The following is a 13,315-nucleotide window of genomic DNA, read 5'->3' on the forward strand; positions in this document are numbered from 1 at the left end:
CTTACTGACAAAGGAAGTCCCTACGTGGCTTGACAGTGCTACCTGAGGAACTGTGAGCAAAGAGAAGAGTTCATAACCCAGGAGGACTTGCAGCCTAAGCCAACACCATGCAGGATTTAAAGAAAAACCCCACAACTTCTGCAGACATTTTAAAAGGCTCATAAAGACATGGCAGTTTGGTCTTGACATTTAATCTGAGTAATTACCATGGAGAATATATTGCCACTGAATTAACTGTATATGAGCTGCAATTGGAGTCAGAGAGACCTGGGTTCAAATCCTGCCTCTGTAACTGAGTTGCTATGTGACGCTGAGCAGCTTCCTCAGGGAATAAAGCAAGAGGCACTCAGCTGGAGAGACTACTAATGACTCACTTAAAGTAAGCAGACTCTGGCCCTTAGTAAACACGTAAGCGCTATCTTTACCTCTGATTAACCAGCCAGGAGCCCAGGGAAAGATCCGAACACTCCGAGTGGACCTTCCCTTCCTCCCCAGGCAGGAGTGGGCCAACCACTAAACCATGCTTCCCCCCTCCTCTGCTTCAGCAGACATCCTCAGCTCTGAGGCCAGGGGTAGCCCTGCACACACGGACCGACTTTCCACTCCCCCGATCTCCTCACCTGGATGGACTAAGCCCAGACACCTACTTCTCACTGTGCCTCAGGCTCACAGCCCTGTCACCACCGAGTTCACCCGTTCTCATCTCATTATGCCTTTATCCCCGCTTATGTATATGCACGCGCGCACGCGCACGCGCACACACACACACAGCACACGTGTATATACACACACCCCAGACTCTCACATTCCTCTCTGTTTTCTCACTCACAATTTCTATGAAACTGCACATCTCCCAAATTTTCTCATCTCCCACCTCTCCTTAACTCCTGAAAGCTTTTCACTGATGCTGACATTCAGCCACCAGCAGCACAGACCCCGTGTGCCCACCGCCCTCTCGGCAGGCTTGCCTTTCTGCTCTAACTGAAACCGGCCCTCCTGAGAACGGTTCCCCTGCAGCCTTCTCAAGTGGTGGAGTGCTTTCTCCGGCAGACCTTGGACCACTGAGCCCTTGCTCCTCACTGCTAATTCCAGGTCCTTTTCTACTCTTTCCTACCCCTGAAATGCTCCAGGTTTGACTCCTGTCATCAGACTGTCCCCAATATGACAGTCATCTATCTATTTACCTCTGGCATTCCTCATCATTTCTCAAAGGTTTTAGTTCCTTCCCCACTGCCACTCCAATACAATTCCTGTCTTGTTCTTGGTCATTGCTATATACACATTAATGGACTTGCCAACCTCCTGGCCGTTCTACTTCTTGGATTCTTCTTCTCCAATAACATGTCTTCAGTCCTGCCTCAACTATTCTCTGTCATCCTCACATCTGAGACCTTGTCATTACTAATAACTACAACTCATCATAATCTCGATTTCATTTTTCCTCATTTCTGAACACTGACCCTCACTTTTGAAGTTCATTCCATTGCTCCCGCTCCAACAATCCTTGGAGTCCACTGGCAACTCCAACCCCTTGATTCGACCAGCTTTATACTGTCCCTTACCCCCTTAATACCCTTCCTCTCATCCTTCCACATTTTAAATTCCATGATCAATTACTGCAAACACTCCCTTGCATCTCTCATTTTGCTGTGAGTGCTTGGCCTTCCTCCCTACTCCTGCTCACGCATACCCACTACACACGTGCTGTTGAATGTGGCTGGAAGAAAACCAGTAACTGGTGACTAGTCTCACCGTGACCCCCAGGGGGGCCTTTGATGCCACCGGGCAGTCATACTAGATTGTCCTCTCCCACTCCCCTAAAGAGCAATTTCATGCTTTCTCCTTTCTCCAACTTCTAACACCTCCTCTCCCACCCTGACTCAGCTGAGACCTTGCTTCTCAGGACTTCTAAGGAGTCAGCCACTCCCTCACCTAATAACTCATCACAGTACTCTGCCTCCAACCTGTTAGCATGGATGAACCAGATTTGCCCAGATCTAAACCAGTCCCTTCACCTGTTCATCAGACCCCATCCCTCAAGGACATTTTACTCCTTTCCTCTCCCTCTCTCTCTCTCTCTCTCTCTCTCTCTCTCTCTCAGACCATTCCCAACAGTAAAGATCCATGCTATTAATTTCGTGCTCTAAAAACAATAAAAAAACCCCAACCTCCTTGACCCCAGTCCACCATCAGTTCCTGCTTCATTTGTATGCTGCCCACAGTGGCAAAATTCAAATAGAGTTGTTTATATTTACTGTCTCTAGGTCCTCTCCTCCTTTTTTCTTAACAGAACCCACACCAATCAAGTCCTCACCATTCTGAGAGAAGAAACTACTCTCTTATCAAGTCACCATGGGTCAAGGTCATCAGTGACTAATCACTGAAACCAATGGTCAGTTCTCAGCCCTCCTCTTGCGGGAGAAAGCAGCATCCAATGCAGACGATCACTTTCTTCTGCTTCCAGGACCCTACGCTCCCCTTTTTCCTGCTACGTTGCAGGGTGACTTCTCTCCTTCTCTCACACTTCATACCCAATGCCTCAAGAGAGCCTCTTAGAGTTCACCTTCAAACTATATTCAAGATATGACCACTCTGGTCGAAGTCACATCCATCTCCACCTGGACTACTGCAAGAGACTGCTAAGACGTCTCCTGGCTTCCAGACTCACCCTCTAAATACTATTCTCAACACAGTACCCAGGTACCCAGCACGATATTGCCAAAATGCTAACTCAGATCAGCAAGTCCCTTTGCTCGAGACCCTGTAAGGGCTCCTCACTTCGTTCCTTAGGTTGGCTCCTAGTCCAGACGCCATCGGCCGCCGTCCCCCCTCCTTGCTCATTCTACTCCAACCACTCTGGCTTCCTGTTTTACTCAGACTTCCCAGGTGCATTCTCACCTTAGCGCTTCATCTCCTAATCTTGACTCAAATGGCACCTCAGCCGTAAGGTCTACCATTACCACCCTATTTAAAACTAATACCCTCACCCCCGGCTCCCCCTTGTCCTCTCTAGTTTCTTCTCCAGTACTTATCACCTTTTAACCGTCCATGTAAGTTACGTATGTGGTCTGCTTACCAGTTAATGCTTGCCTGCCTCCCAATAGAAAGTAAGCATCACATAAGCAAAGATGTTTTGCTTGTGACATATTGCAAATGCTTTAGAAGGGCCTCGTTCAGAGTAGGCTCTAAATAAATATGTACTGGAAGAAAAACAATAATTTTAATAATCATTATTACTGTTACATTTTGTTTACTATGCCGAGGTCAAATCATCTGGAAGTGTTTACACTTGTTTTTGTAAAAAGTCTGATCCGCCTTCTCAAACCTTGTTTTCCTTTGACTCTTCCCATTCTCCCTTACAAATCTCCATGTGTAATAGATAGAAATAGTTGGGATGATGCTAATTTGAGTTCTCAAAACTTTCTGAATCTAATGAGACTGCAGGTTGAGGAGAAGAGAATTTGAGTAAATAGAATGCTAGGGTATTTATGGTTGTTTAGTAAGTCCTGTGACTGATTAGATATTAAAGTTGTACTTTGCTAATTGGATCTTTTTTTTTTTTTTTTTAAGAAAGAATTTTATTTTATTTTTTTTTTTACAGAGAGAGAGAGTCAGAGAGAGGGATAGACAGGAACAGACAGAGAGGAACGGAGAGATGAGAAGCATCAATCATTAGTTTTTCGATGCACACTACGACAACTTAGTTGTTCATTGATTGCTTTCTCATATGTGCCTTGACCAGGGGCCTTCAGCAGACCGAGTAACCCCTTGCTCGAGCCAGCGACCTTGGGTCCAAGCTGGTGAGCTTTGCTTAAACCAGATGAGCCCGCACTCAAGCTGTGACCTCGGGGTCTTGAACCTGGGTCTTCCGCATCCCGGTCTGACGCTCTATCCACTGCGCCACCGCCTGGTCAGGCAAGGATCTTTTTCTTTATCTTTCTAAACCCATTTCTTTTTTTTTCTGTATTAACAATTTAAATTAGTTATAGCCCAGTGACTTAACATTACAGGATGCTCAATAATTGTTAACTGAACTGAATTCAGTTTCTGAAAAGTCAACTGGATAGTTTAGGCTTTTCCATTATCTTTATCTTATATAAATATCACTTAACAAAAAAATTATAAATAACACAATTTTGTCCTGTAATTCAAAATGTTATTAAATCTTCTGGAATCTCTGAGATACGTTTTTCATTGTTGTGTTTTTCCTCTAGTATCAATAGATAAGACAATCTTTTGAACCAGGTACCAATACCTACCATAAAATGTATTGAGGGCTAACTTGGTTCCTCAATGGAAAAAACAGTTTTCATGATCTCAGGAGCAAGTTACGCGCACATAATATACATCAAGACTGTGTACAAAGGTGGGGAGGGACCTACCCATTATTATAACAACAAAGCAGAAATTCAAAACAAACATCAAAAAGATGACTCTCTTCCTACTCTTAAGAGACCAAGAGAGATTTTTTTCTTTCCAGGTGATAGACTGTGAAAAAGAAACTAACCAGGAACACTACCAGGCCCAGAAGATAGAATCTGCAGTAACTTTCGGGGACTTACAGCGGGGAAAAGGGAGAACACTTATAACCATGGAGGGGGGGGTGCTGGCACAAAACTGAGTATAAAAAGAGCATTATGTGCCTAAAAAGTCTTAGTATTCCATGTCCACCTGGAAACCTCAGTCACTTTGAACAATTTCCAAGTAAGATGAGGGATCATTTCGCTGCATGCGATGCTTGACAAAATAGATCTTGGTGCTGAGCGAACTGAGAACCAGGAAGCAACTCTCCTAGGCTGAGAAAGCCGACAGCAAAGCCCGAACTCTAACTGGGTTGTTTAAGCAGAGCACCTAATCTAATACTAGGTTATACTGACGGACACCCCCTGACAGGGACATGAACTTAAGTGTAAAATAATAAAAAATTTCCCAGTGGAAACCTTACGTTATCCCTGCCCTAATTTGATTAAAATCTAATAGAAACAAGGGGAAAAAAAACACTAAGAAGAACACTCAGATCAAATCCCCACACGGTCCTCTCCTTAGCAACAGAAACGGCGCACAGACGAAACCTTCAGGAAAGGACCTAGAAAGGAGACTCCGGGGCTGTTAACTAACTCATTGTCCAATCTGACAGAACACCTGTCACCCTGGAAATCAGAACCCTTCAAATTCAACAAGGGCCCTTTGCTAATGGCAAACAAAGATGTCCTAGGTACAATTAAACACTTCTGTAGCACCTCAATTAAACGGCCTTGAATGTGCCACCTCATTTATTCCTTGACGTACTTCTCTAACATTTTCATACTGGCTTGTCCCTGAAAAGCAGTATTAATTCAATGGGAACCATGGTCAAATCTCACCTATGGCTGGATAAAGTAACTTTTTGTTCTTTCTCAAAGTCTGAGCCATTGGGGAAAATATAGTTGGGAGCTGCAGGCTTTAAAGTACCTTAATTTAAGTGGGTGAGATGTTTTATTTTTAATGTCCAGGATAACTTTCTAATAAAATAGTAAAACTCTTCTCAAAATGGCATGTAGAGAATAGAACCTTTTAATCAGCAGAAAAAAGGCAAAAGAGAGAAAGAAAGAAAAGAAAAGAAAGAGGGGAAAAAAAGAAAAAACAACAACATCTATTACAATGACAAGTTTCTTAAAATACCAAGAAACAGAGAACTAAAAATTCTCTATCCTGATTTTTAAGAAATACATATAATGTGGCAAAATATTCTCAGTGAATTTTATTCAGGCCCATATAAGGATCCTTCATAATTATCCTTAGACAATATCTGACTGAATTTGAGAAATGAGGCATGAAAGGAAAAGATTTTTCTTTACGTGTCATTACCATAAAAATACATTTAATCCCTGACTCTGTTTTTAATCAATCTACCCTTTGAGAGCTGGCAGCCCCTGTTGTTAGCTAGAAGGGAATTTAAATGAAAACACTGAGTGCAGTGCAATTAAGGAGTATAAATTTAAGTTCATTATAAAGCTTATTATAATACTACCACGGTACTGGGTCTCAGAAAGGTCCGGCTTCACAAAAATTCATCTAAAATGTGGACTCCAGTAGTCCTCCCTGGTAGTAAGAGTTGCAGAGTAGTTATCCCAAGCACAAGAATCACTAGTTTACGTTTTCACTTAAACAAGGAATAATGCATTATGACAATGTCGCTTCTCCAAGAATGTTCTGCATAACGTGCTGCATAAGGTCCATGAAGCAGCTTTACAACCTCATCTACCCAAGAATTTCTCTCTTTCTCTTATTATTATTGGGTTATTGATAACTGGCTTACTGCACTCACCTCCACATTCATTACTTTGACCTTTCACTCTCATTAAAATCTTTTGATCATTTCCTAATTCTTTTTATTTTTATTTTTTTTGAGAAGAGGAGATAGAGAGACAGATTCCCACATGGAGCCCCACTGGGATCCACCTGGCAATCCCCCATCTGGGGATGATGCTCAAATCAGTGAAGTTATCCTCAGTGCCCAGGGCCAATGCTTGAACCAATGGAGCACTGGCTGCAAGAGAGGATGAGAAAGAAAAGGGGGAGAGGGAGGGGAAGAGTAGCAGGTGGTTGTTTCTCATGTGTGCCCTGACCAAGGATCAAACCTGGGATGTCCACAGGCCAGGCTGACGCTCTATCCACTGAACCAATCGGCCAGGGCCCATTTCCCAATTCTTAATGAATAAATTATAAAATTTTTAGCCAACCTAGGTCATTCATAATTTGACTCCAATCTACTTTTCCCTGACTCATCTCCCATGACTTCTCTACTCACATCCTATATTAATTCATATATTTCTCTAGCAAAACTAGAATAGCTACTAAGCACAGGGACTTGGCCCAGGACCCCAAGGATAACAGATGGCCATAGGGACTGCAAAATGTCACCACCCTTTTTCTCCTTACTCAAAAAAGACAGAGGTAACTGATTTTATCTCCCTCCTAACTGCCTGCTTAAACTACAAACCTGCATTTGCAATTGATCAAGGTTGGACTAGGGTGGCAGTTATGAGCATTCCGCCATGTTGCGCCCACAGCCAGGCACAAACATAGTTACTAGTCACCTCAGTTGGAAAATGACATCTCCCAGACCCTAAAATTAAGGTGACCAACTTTTTTACAATGAAAAGGAGGACAAAAATAAATTGAAGAAGACAGTATCGTAAATAAAAGAAACATTTTATTCATTGCAACAATAATATGCTATAATATGATAAATGCATAATAAAAACATTTGTAGCCCTGGCCGGTTGGCTCAGTGGTAGAGCGTCGGCCTAGCGTGCGGAGGACCCGGGTTCGATTCCCGGCCAGGGCACACAGGAGAAGCGCCCATTTGCTTCTCCACCCCTCCGCCGCGCTTTCCTCTCTGTCTCTCTCTTCCCCTCCCGCAGCCAAGGCTCCATTGGAGCAAAGATGGCCCGGGCGCTGGGGATGGCTCTGTGGCCTCTGCCTCAGGCGCTAGAGTGGCTCTGGTCGCAATATGGCAACGCCCAGGATGGGCAGAGCATCGCCCCCTGGTGGGCAGAGCGTCGCCCCTGGTGGGCGTGCCGGGTGGATCCCGGTCGGGCGCATGCGGGAGTCTGTCTGACTGTCTCTCCCTGTTTCCAGCTTCAGAAAAAATGAAAAAAAATTAATAAATAAAAAATAAAATAAATAAATAAATAAATAAAAACATTTGTAATATTTTATATTGTAATTATGTTTACATGCTTATTAATTTTCAATAATTGTAAGAAAAAAGTACTCATTTAGATAATATTACTATATTAATATATATTATTATATTAATAATATTATCTAAATGAGTACTTTTCCATTGAATGAATATTTTTTGTCAATATATCTTATAACAATATATTGGAAATATCTGAACAAGAAATATTCTTCATATTGAATTTTACGTGAATTGTGCTTACCTGCTTATGATTGAATATTCACTGAGAAAGATATAATCATGAGTCTACAATGTCATATGTGCCGTGTCATGTTTCAGTAAGAAGTACACAAAGCCATTTGCATGCTCGGTATATTGCGCACACTCTCAAGGTCTCCCGTGTGGAGCGCATGCGTCTCATTATCGCGTCTCGCCGCACTGTACTGATCCTTGACAAATTGTCATGTCAAATATGAACATGTCACATCACATGCAATGGATCAAGTTTGCATTGATTGAACACAGACATTTACAGATTAGTCTTCCAATATCAAAAAGAAGGACAGGTAGGGGGGCGCTTTTCGAGGGAGGATGGAACTTACAAAAGAAGGACTGTCCTCCCTAAAGGAGGACGATTGGCACCTTACTAAAATGAAAAATTCCATAAGCCTGACTTTTAAAAAAAAACCTGCCGTTTCGCACGAGCCTGCTCTGTCCCAGCTTAGGAAAGCAGCCAGGCAGAGCCAGCCCCTGAGCCAGTTCAAAGGACCTTCATTTCCTCTGTGCTGCCTCCCGCGTGCTCAAGCATGCACTTAATAAAATTTGTCTGGAAATTTCTCTGTGATTTCCTCTCGATGTCTATCTTGGGGAACCCAAGAACTACAATTCTTCAACTGTTTCACTTTTTTCTGCATTGCCACACTCTGCGCCCTCAGGAGGGGCCAATCCTCCCGTTTCCCTCTGCGTTCACGGAACCCCCAGCACCAGCACAAGGCACTGGGCGAGCATTCAGTCAACGTTTGTTAAAATAAGACCTATCCTGTTCGAATGTCCCCTTTCCTAAAGTGAAACAGAAATAATCTCCTCTGGCTCTGGCCTCCCACAATACTTTGCTGGGCCTTTATCTATTATTATTACTATTAGAAAGTAATAGATAATCCTCCTAAAACGGTTTTTCAAACAGTAATAGAAATTAAAAGTTAACTTTAACCTTCTCCAATGCCTCCAGAAGCAACATTAACATTAAGTATATAAAGAACAAAAATTCTAGTCAGTACATATGTGCTGATGTAGATATATTAAGTGAAAAAGAGCAAAAATAGTATGTTTATTGCTATTCTGTCTATAGTTTTATTAAAGGACAGCTATATTTATGACCCAACGGTTTCTATTTCATAATTATCACTTGCTGCTCATAATCTATAGTCATCTACCTGCATGTGGTTTCTCTCCTACTCAATGTATGAACCTTAAACACTTAGGTTTTGGTATTTTTGCCTCTCCTTAGCCCAGCGATTCTCAACCTGTGGGTCGCAACCCCGGCAGGGGTCGAATGACCAAAACACAGGGGTCGCCTAAAGCCATCGGAAATACATATTTTATTTAAAAATGTATTGTATAATAAATATGTATTTTCTGATGCCTTAGCCCAATGACATAGAGAAGAGATGCTCAAAAAATATTTGATTCAAAGACTTGTAAGTATTAAAAGTGGGGAGGATCAAACTAACTTACTACATGGAGAAAAAGAATATATTGACAACAGTTACTAGGCCTATGTTTTACCCTATTCCTTGTTTTAATAACTCCTGGGGGCAACTTCTTCAACTAATAAAATGTCTTGACCAAAAGGGTATGTACTAATGAGACCCTGTTGCTATTCCCTAAAAAGATACAGTCAACTCACTGTTAGCTAGATCAGACAATGGTAAAGATACCTAAATTCAGCCCTGGCTGAATAGCTAGGTTGGTTAGAGTGTCATCCCGATGCATAAAGGTTGTCGGTTCGATCCTGGTCAGGGCACATGAAGGAACAGATGTTCCTGCCTGTCTCTCTTTCTGTCTCTCTTTCTTTCTCTCTCTCTCTCTCTCTCTCTCTCTCTCTCCCCCTCCCCTCTCTTTCTCTCTTTCTGAAATCAATAAATACATTTTTTTAAAAAGATAATTAAATTCAGAGGATAGCCTGACCAGGCGGTGGCACAGTGGGTGGAGCGTCGGACTAGGATGCAGAGGACCCAGGTTCAAGACTCCGAGGTCGCCAGCTTGAGCGTGGGCTCATCTGGTCTGAGCAAAGCTCACCAGCTTGGACCCAAGGTCGTTGGCTCAGTCAAGGGGTTACTCGGTCTGCTGTAGCCCCATGGTCAAGGCACATATGAGAAAGCAATCAATGAACAACTAAGGTGTCACAATGAAAAACTAATGATTGATGCTTCTCATCTCTGTCCATTCCTGTCTGTCTGTCCCTATCTATCCCCCTCTCTGACTCTCTCTCTGTCTCTGTAAAAATAATAATAATAATAATAATAATAATTCAGAGGATAATGCAACACATTTTAGCTATGTGTTCCAACAGCCATTCCAAAGAATCTTAATCAAGTTGTTATCCAACAGAAAGGGAACAAAAATAATAAGGCCACCTCTTCTATTGTTTCTCATGGAGATGATAACAAACGAAATAAGTGGGAAAAAATCAAGAAAATAAAAACACACAGGGAGACACAATAAAAAATATGGCTTAAATATTTGAAGAATATACAGGAAAAGGCCTGTTACTTTAACTACAAAAGGGAGACTACTAACTAACAAAGAAAGCAGGGAAACAATTCACAACACATTGTTTTGGAACCAAGCACAAGCAAACAAGCAAGAAAAATAAATACCGTAATACCAAGACTGAGATCTTGTTTACCGAACCAGAAAAGTAAGTTTAGAAGGTAAGTCCTAACTATAACATAACTCACACAGCACGGTATGCAACCTCAAAGTTCTTTCATTTCACATTTGTCCCCTCTGGAGAATCCTTGTTACTGTGGAGAAAACAGCACTTGCCTGTCCAATCCAGCATTCCCTAAAATCACACTCTGCTCCCCCACCATACCAGAAACCTGTCCTTGCTGGTGGTTCCAACTCATAGATTTGACACTGCCACTGTTCAATCACCCCCAACTACAATCTACCACCAAATCCTGACAAATCCGCCTCCAACACGGCTCCGGTATCCTCTCCGTCCTCCTCGACATCTCCTGGCTCCCCCAGCCCTCCTGCCCAATCACCATCAGCTCTGTCCCAGACGACTTCCATGACCAACTAGGTCTACTCTATTCCTTTCAATCTGTTTCCCACCTCAACAGGTAAGTCTGAACATATTACCCTTTCCAGCCTTGGATGGTTTCCCTCTGCTCTGGATCAAGAGCAAAATCCGTAAAAGCCTCGGAGGTTTTGTGTGGTCCCCACCAGAACACCTCAGCAGCCCCAGCACACACAACTCTTCCTCGAGACCAGGACTCCGGTCACTCCATCTCCTCTCGGGGCCTTTACAAGCTACATTCCCTCTGGCCACAGCCATTTGTACCACCCGGCCCACCCTCCCTTCACTGAGTTCACTTCTCCCTGTGCTTAGTCTCAGTTCAACTGCTGCATCCTGAAGGAAACCTAAGTCAATCTGTCTTTTGTTATTTGCTTTCTTGTCATGGATTTCCGGCCCCTATTTAATACTTGCCTCAACCGGGAATCATTGTCGAGGTTAAGAGCACTAGGTCTGCAGCCAGACTACCTGGGTTTGATCCCGTGAGAGCCACTTATTAGCTGTGTGCCTCAATCACATCTGTAAAATGGGGATGATAACTTCACAGAGCTATCAGCAGAATTAAGTACTTATAATGCTGCATGCAGATCAGAGGTCAACAAACCAACCCAGAGGCTAAATCTGGCCCAAGGCCTGTTTTTGTAAAGTTTTATTGTAGCAGACCTGTTCGTTTGTTTTCATATTGTCTGTAGCTACTTTCACACTAAATTGGCAAAGCTGAATAGTTGTGACAGAGACCATGTAGACCTCAAAGACTAAAAATACTACCTGGCTCTTCACAGAAGAAAAATTTACAATCCAGGCATGGACTGAGATTAGTCTACCCAAACAAGTATCAGCCACAACATGGGTGAACTTTGAAAACATTATGCTAAGTTAAATCCAGTCACAAAATATTACATATGATATGATTCCACCTGCACGAAATGTCCAGCAGAGGCAGATCTAGAGAGACAGAAAGCAGACCAGGGTTTGCCAAGGGCTGGGGGTGCGAGGTTGAAGAATGACAGCTAAAGCGTATGGGTTTTCTTTCGGGGGTGATAAAAATGTTCTAAAATTAAATGTGATGGTTGCACCACTCTGTGACTATACTAAAAACTACTGAATTCTACACTTTAAATAGGTGAATTGTATACTGTAGATTATAAATTATATCTCAATAAAGCTGTTCCCCCCAAAATATTAGCTAATATCTGTGAGATTATTTGATTCATCACTCTCCTCATTAGCCAACTGGCTCCATGACAGCATGAGTCAAGTCTGACTTTGCTCCTCATCCTGCCCGCAGCACCTACCAAGGTGCATTGCATGTTGTACAAATTCAGAAAATATTTGTTGAATGAATGATTAAATGGCTGGGGAGGAGGGAGTGGCGCTCTATTGCTATTGTTCCCTAAGTCAACACAGCGATGTGAGTGCTTAGTTTGTGAGGAAAATATATAACATACAACAAAGGGTTCTCACTTTGAGCCTCAGCACATGAATCTAGCAACTTAGTGTTGCCACACGTGTGAACCACACCTTTGTGCGAACACCTGCGATTTTCACACTGAGGCTTTTATTTCCAACCTCATTGGCCAACATAGCTCCCGGCTCTTTGAGTGAGTAAATCTTGTATTTCTAGCACATGAAAATGAGTTCATATTACAGATAAAATGCCTAGAATCTAGGGTCCTATTTGTCTCTCCTCTTTTCTCACCTTTTTCTGACTCATCTGAGTTGCTCAATAAATATCTGTGGAATGAATAATCTAAAGAAATAACTACATTTCTTTTAACACATTTCCTACTCCTTCCTACCTTTTTATCTACCATACAGAACTGTGATTACTTGTCTTTCTGAAAATCAAGACATATGAGCCTGAACACCTTTCTCTGGGGCAGCAGTCCAAGCACCTCTGACTTCTGAATGCAAAACCAGCGGACTGGGCTGAAGAGATCTGGGCTGTGATTACAAATCTAGGGTTCTTACACTTTTGAATGCCAGGAAATTACCCGGGGGCTTTGCTTAAGGGCCAGGTTCTGGGTCCCAACTCCCAGAGGTTCTGATTTGGGGATTCACAAAGATCACTTTGAGGAATACCGGTAAGGCCACACCCCACACAGCAGCCCAGGTGATCTCTAATAAGTTCTGACTATGTCTCTACTCAGAATTTTTCAATTGTTTCTCCTTGGTCTAGGAAAAGAATTTTCAAATCCTTATATACAGGTGTGGGCAAAAGTAGGCTTACAGTTATAATTCAAATAAATAATACAATAATTAATAAATAGTAATACAAGAATAAACTAGCTCTGGCCAGGTAACTTAGTTGGTTAGAGCATCATCCAGATATACCAAGGTAG

At 42.4% G+C, this 13,315-nt stretch overlaps 1 protein-coding gene across 4 annotated transcripts in view; it reads right to left on the reverse strand.

Annotated features, from left to right (window-relative positions):
• Nucleotides 1-13,315, reverse strand: part of SYNE2 (spectrin repeat containing nuclear envelope protein 2) — a 350,331-nt gene that overhangs the window by 262,605 nt on the left and 74,411 nt on the right. The window lies entirely within an intron of this gene.

The sequence above is a fragment of the Saccopteryx leptura genome, chromosome 6 (genome assembly GCF_036850995.1).
Source record: "Saccopteryx leptura isolate mSacLep1 chromosome 6, mSacLep1_pri_phased_curated, whole genome shotgun sequence".
NCBI classification, from domain to species: domain Eukaryota; kingdom Metazoa; phylum Chordata; class Mammalia; order Chiroptera; family Emballonuridae; genus Saccopteryx; species Saccopteryx leptura.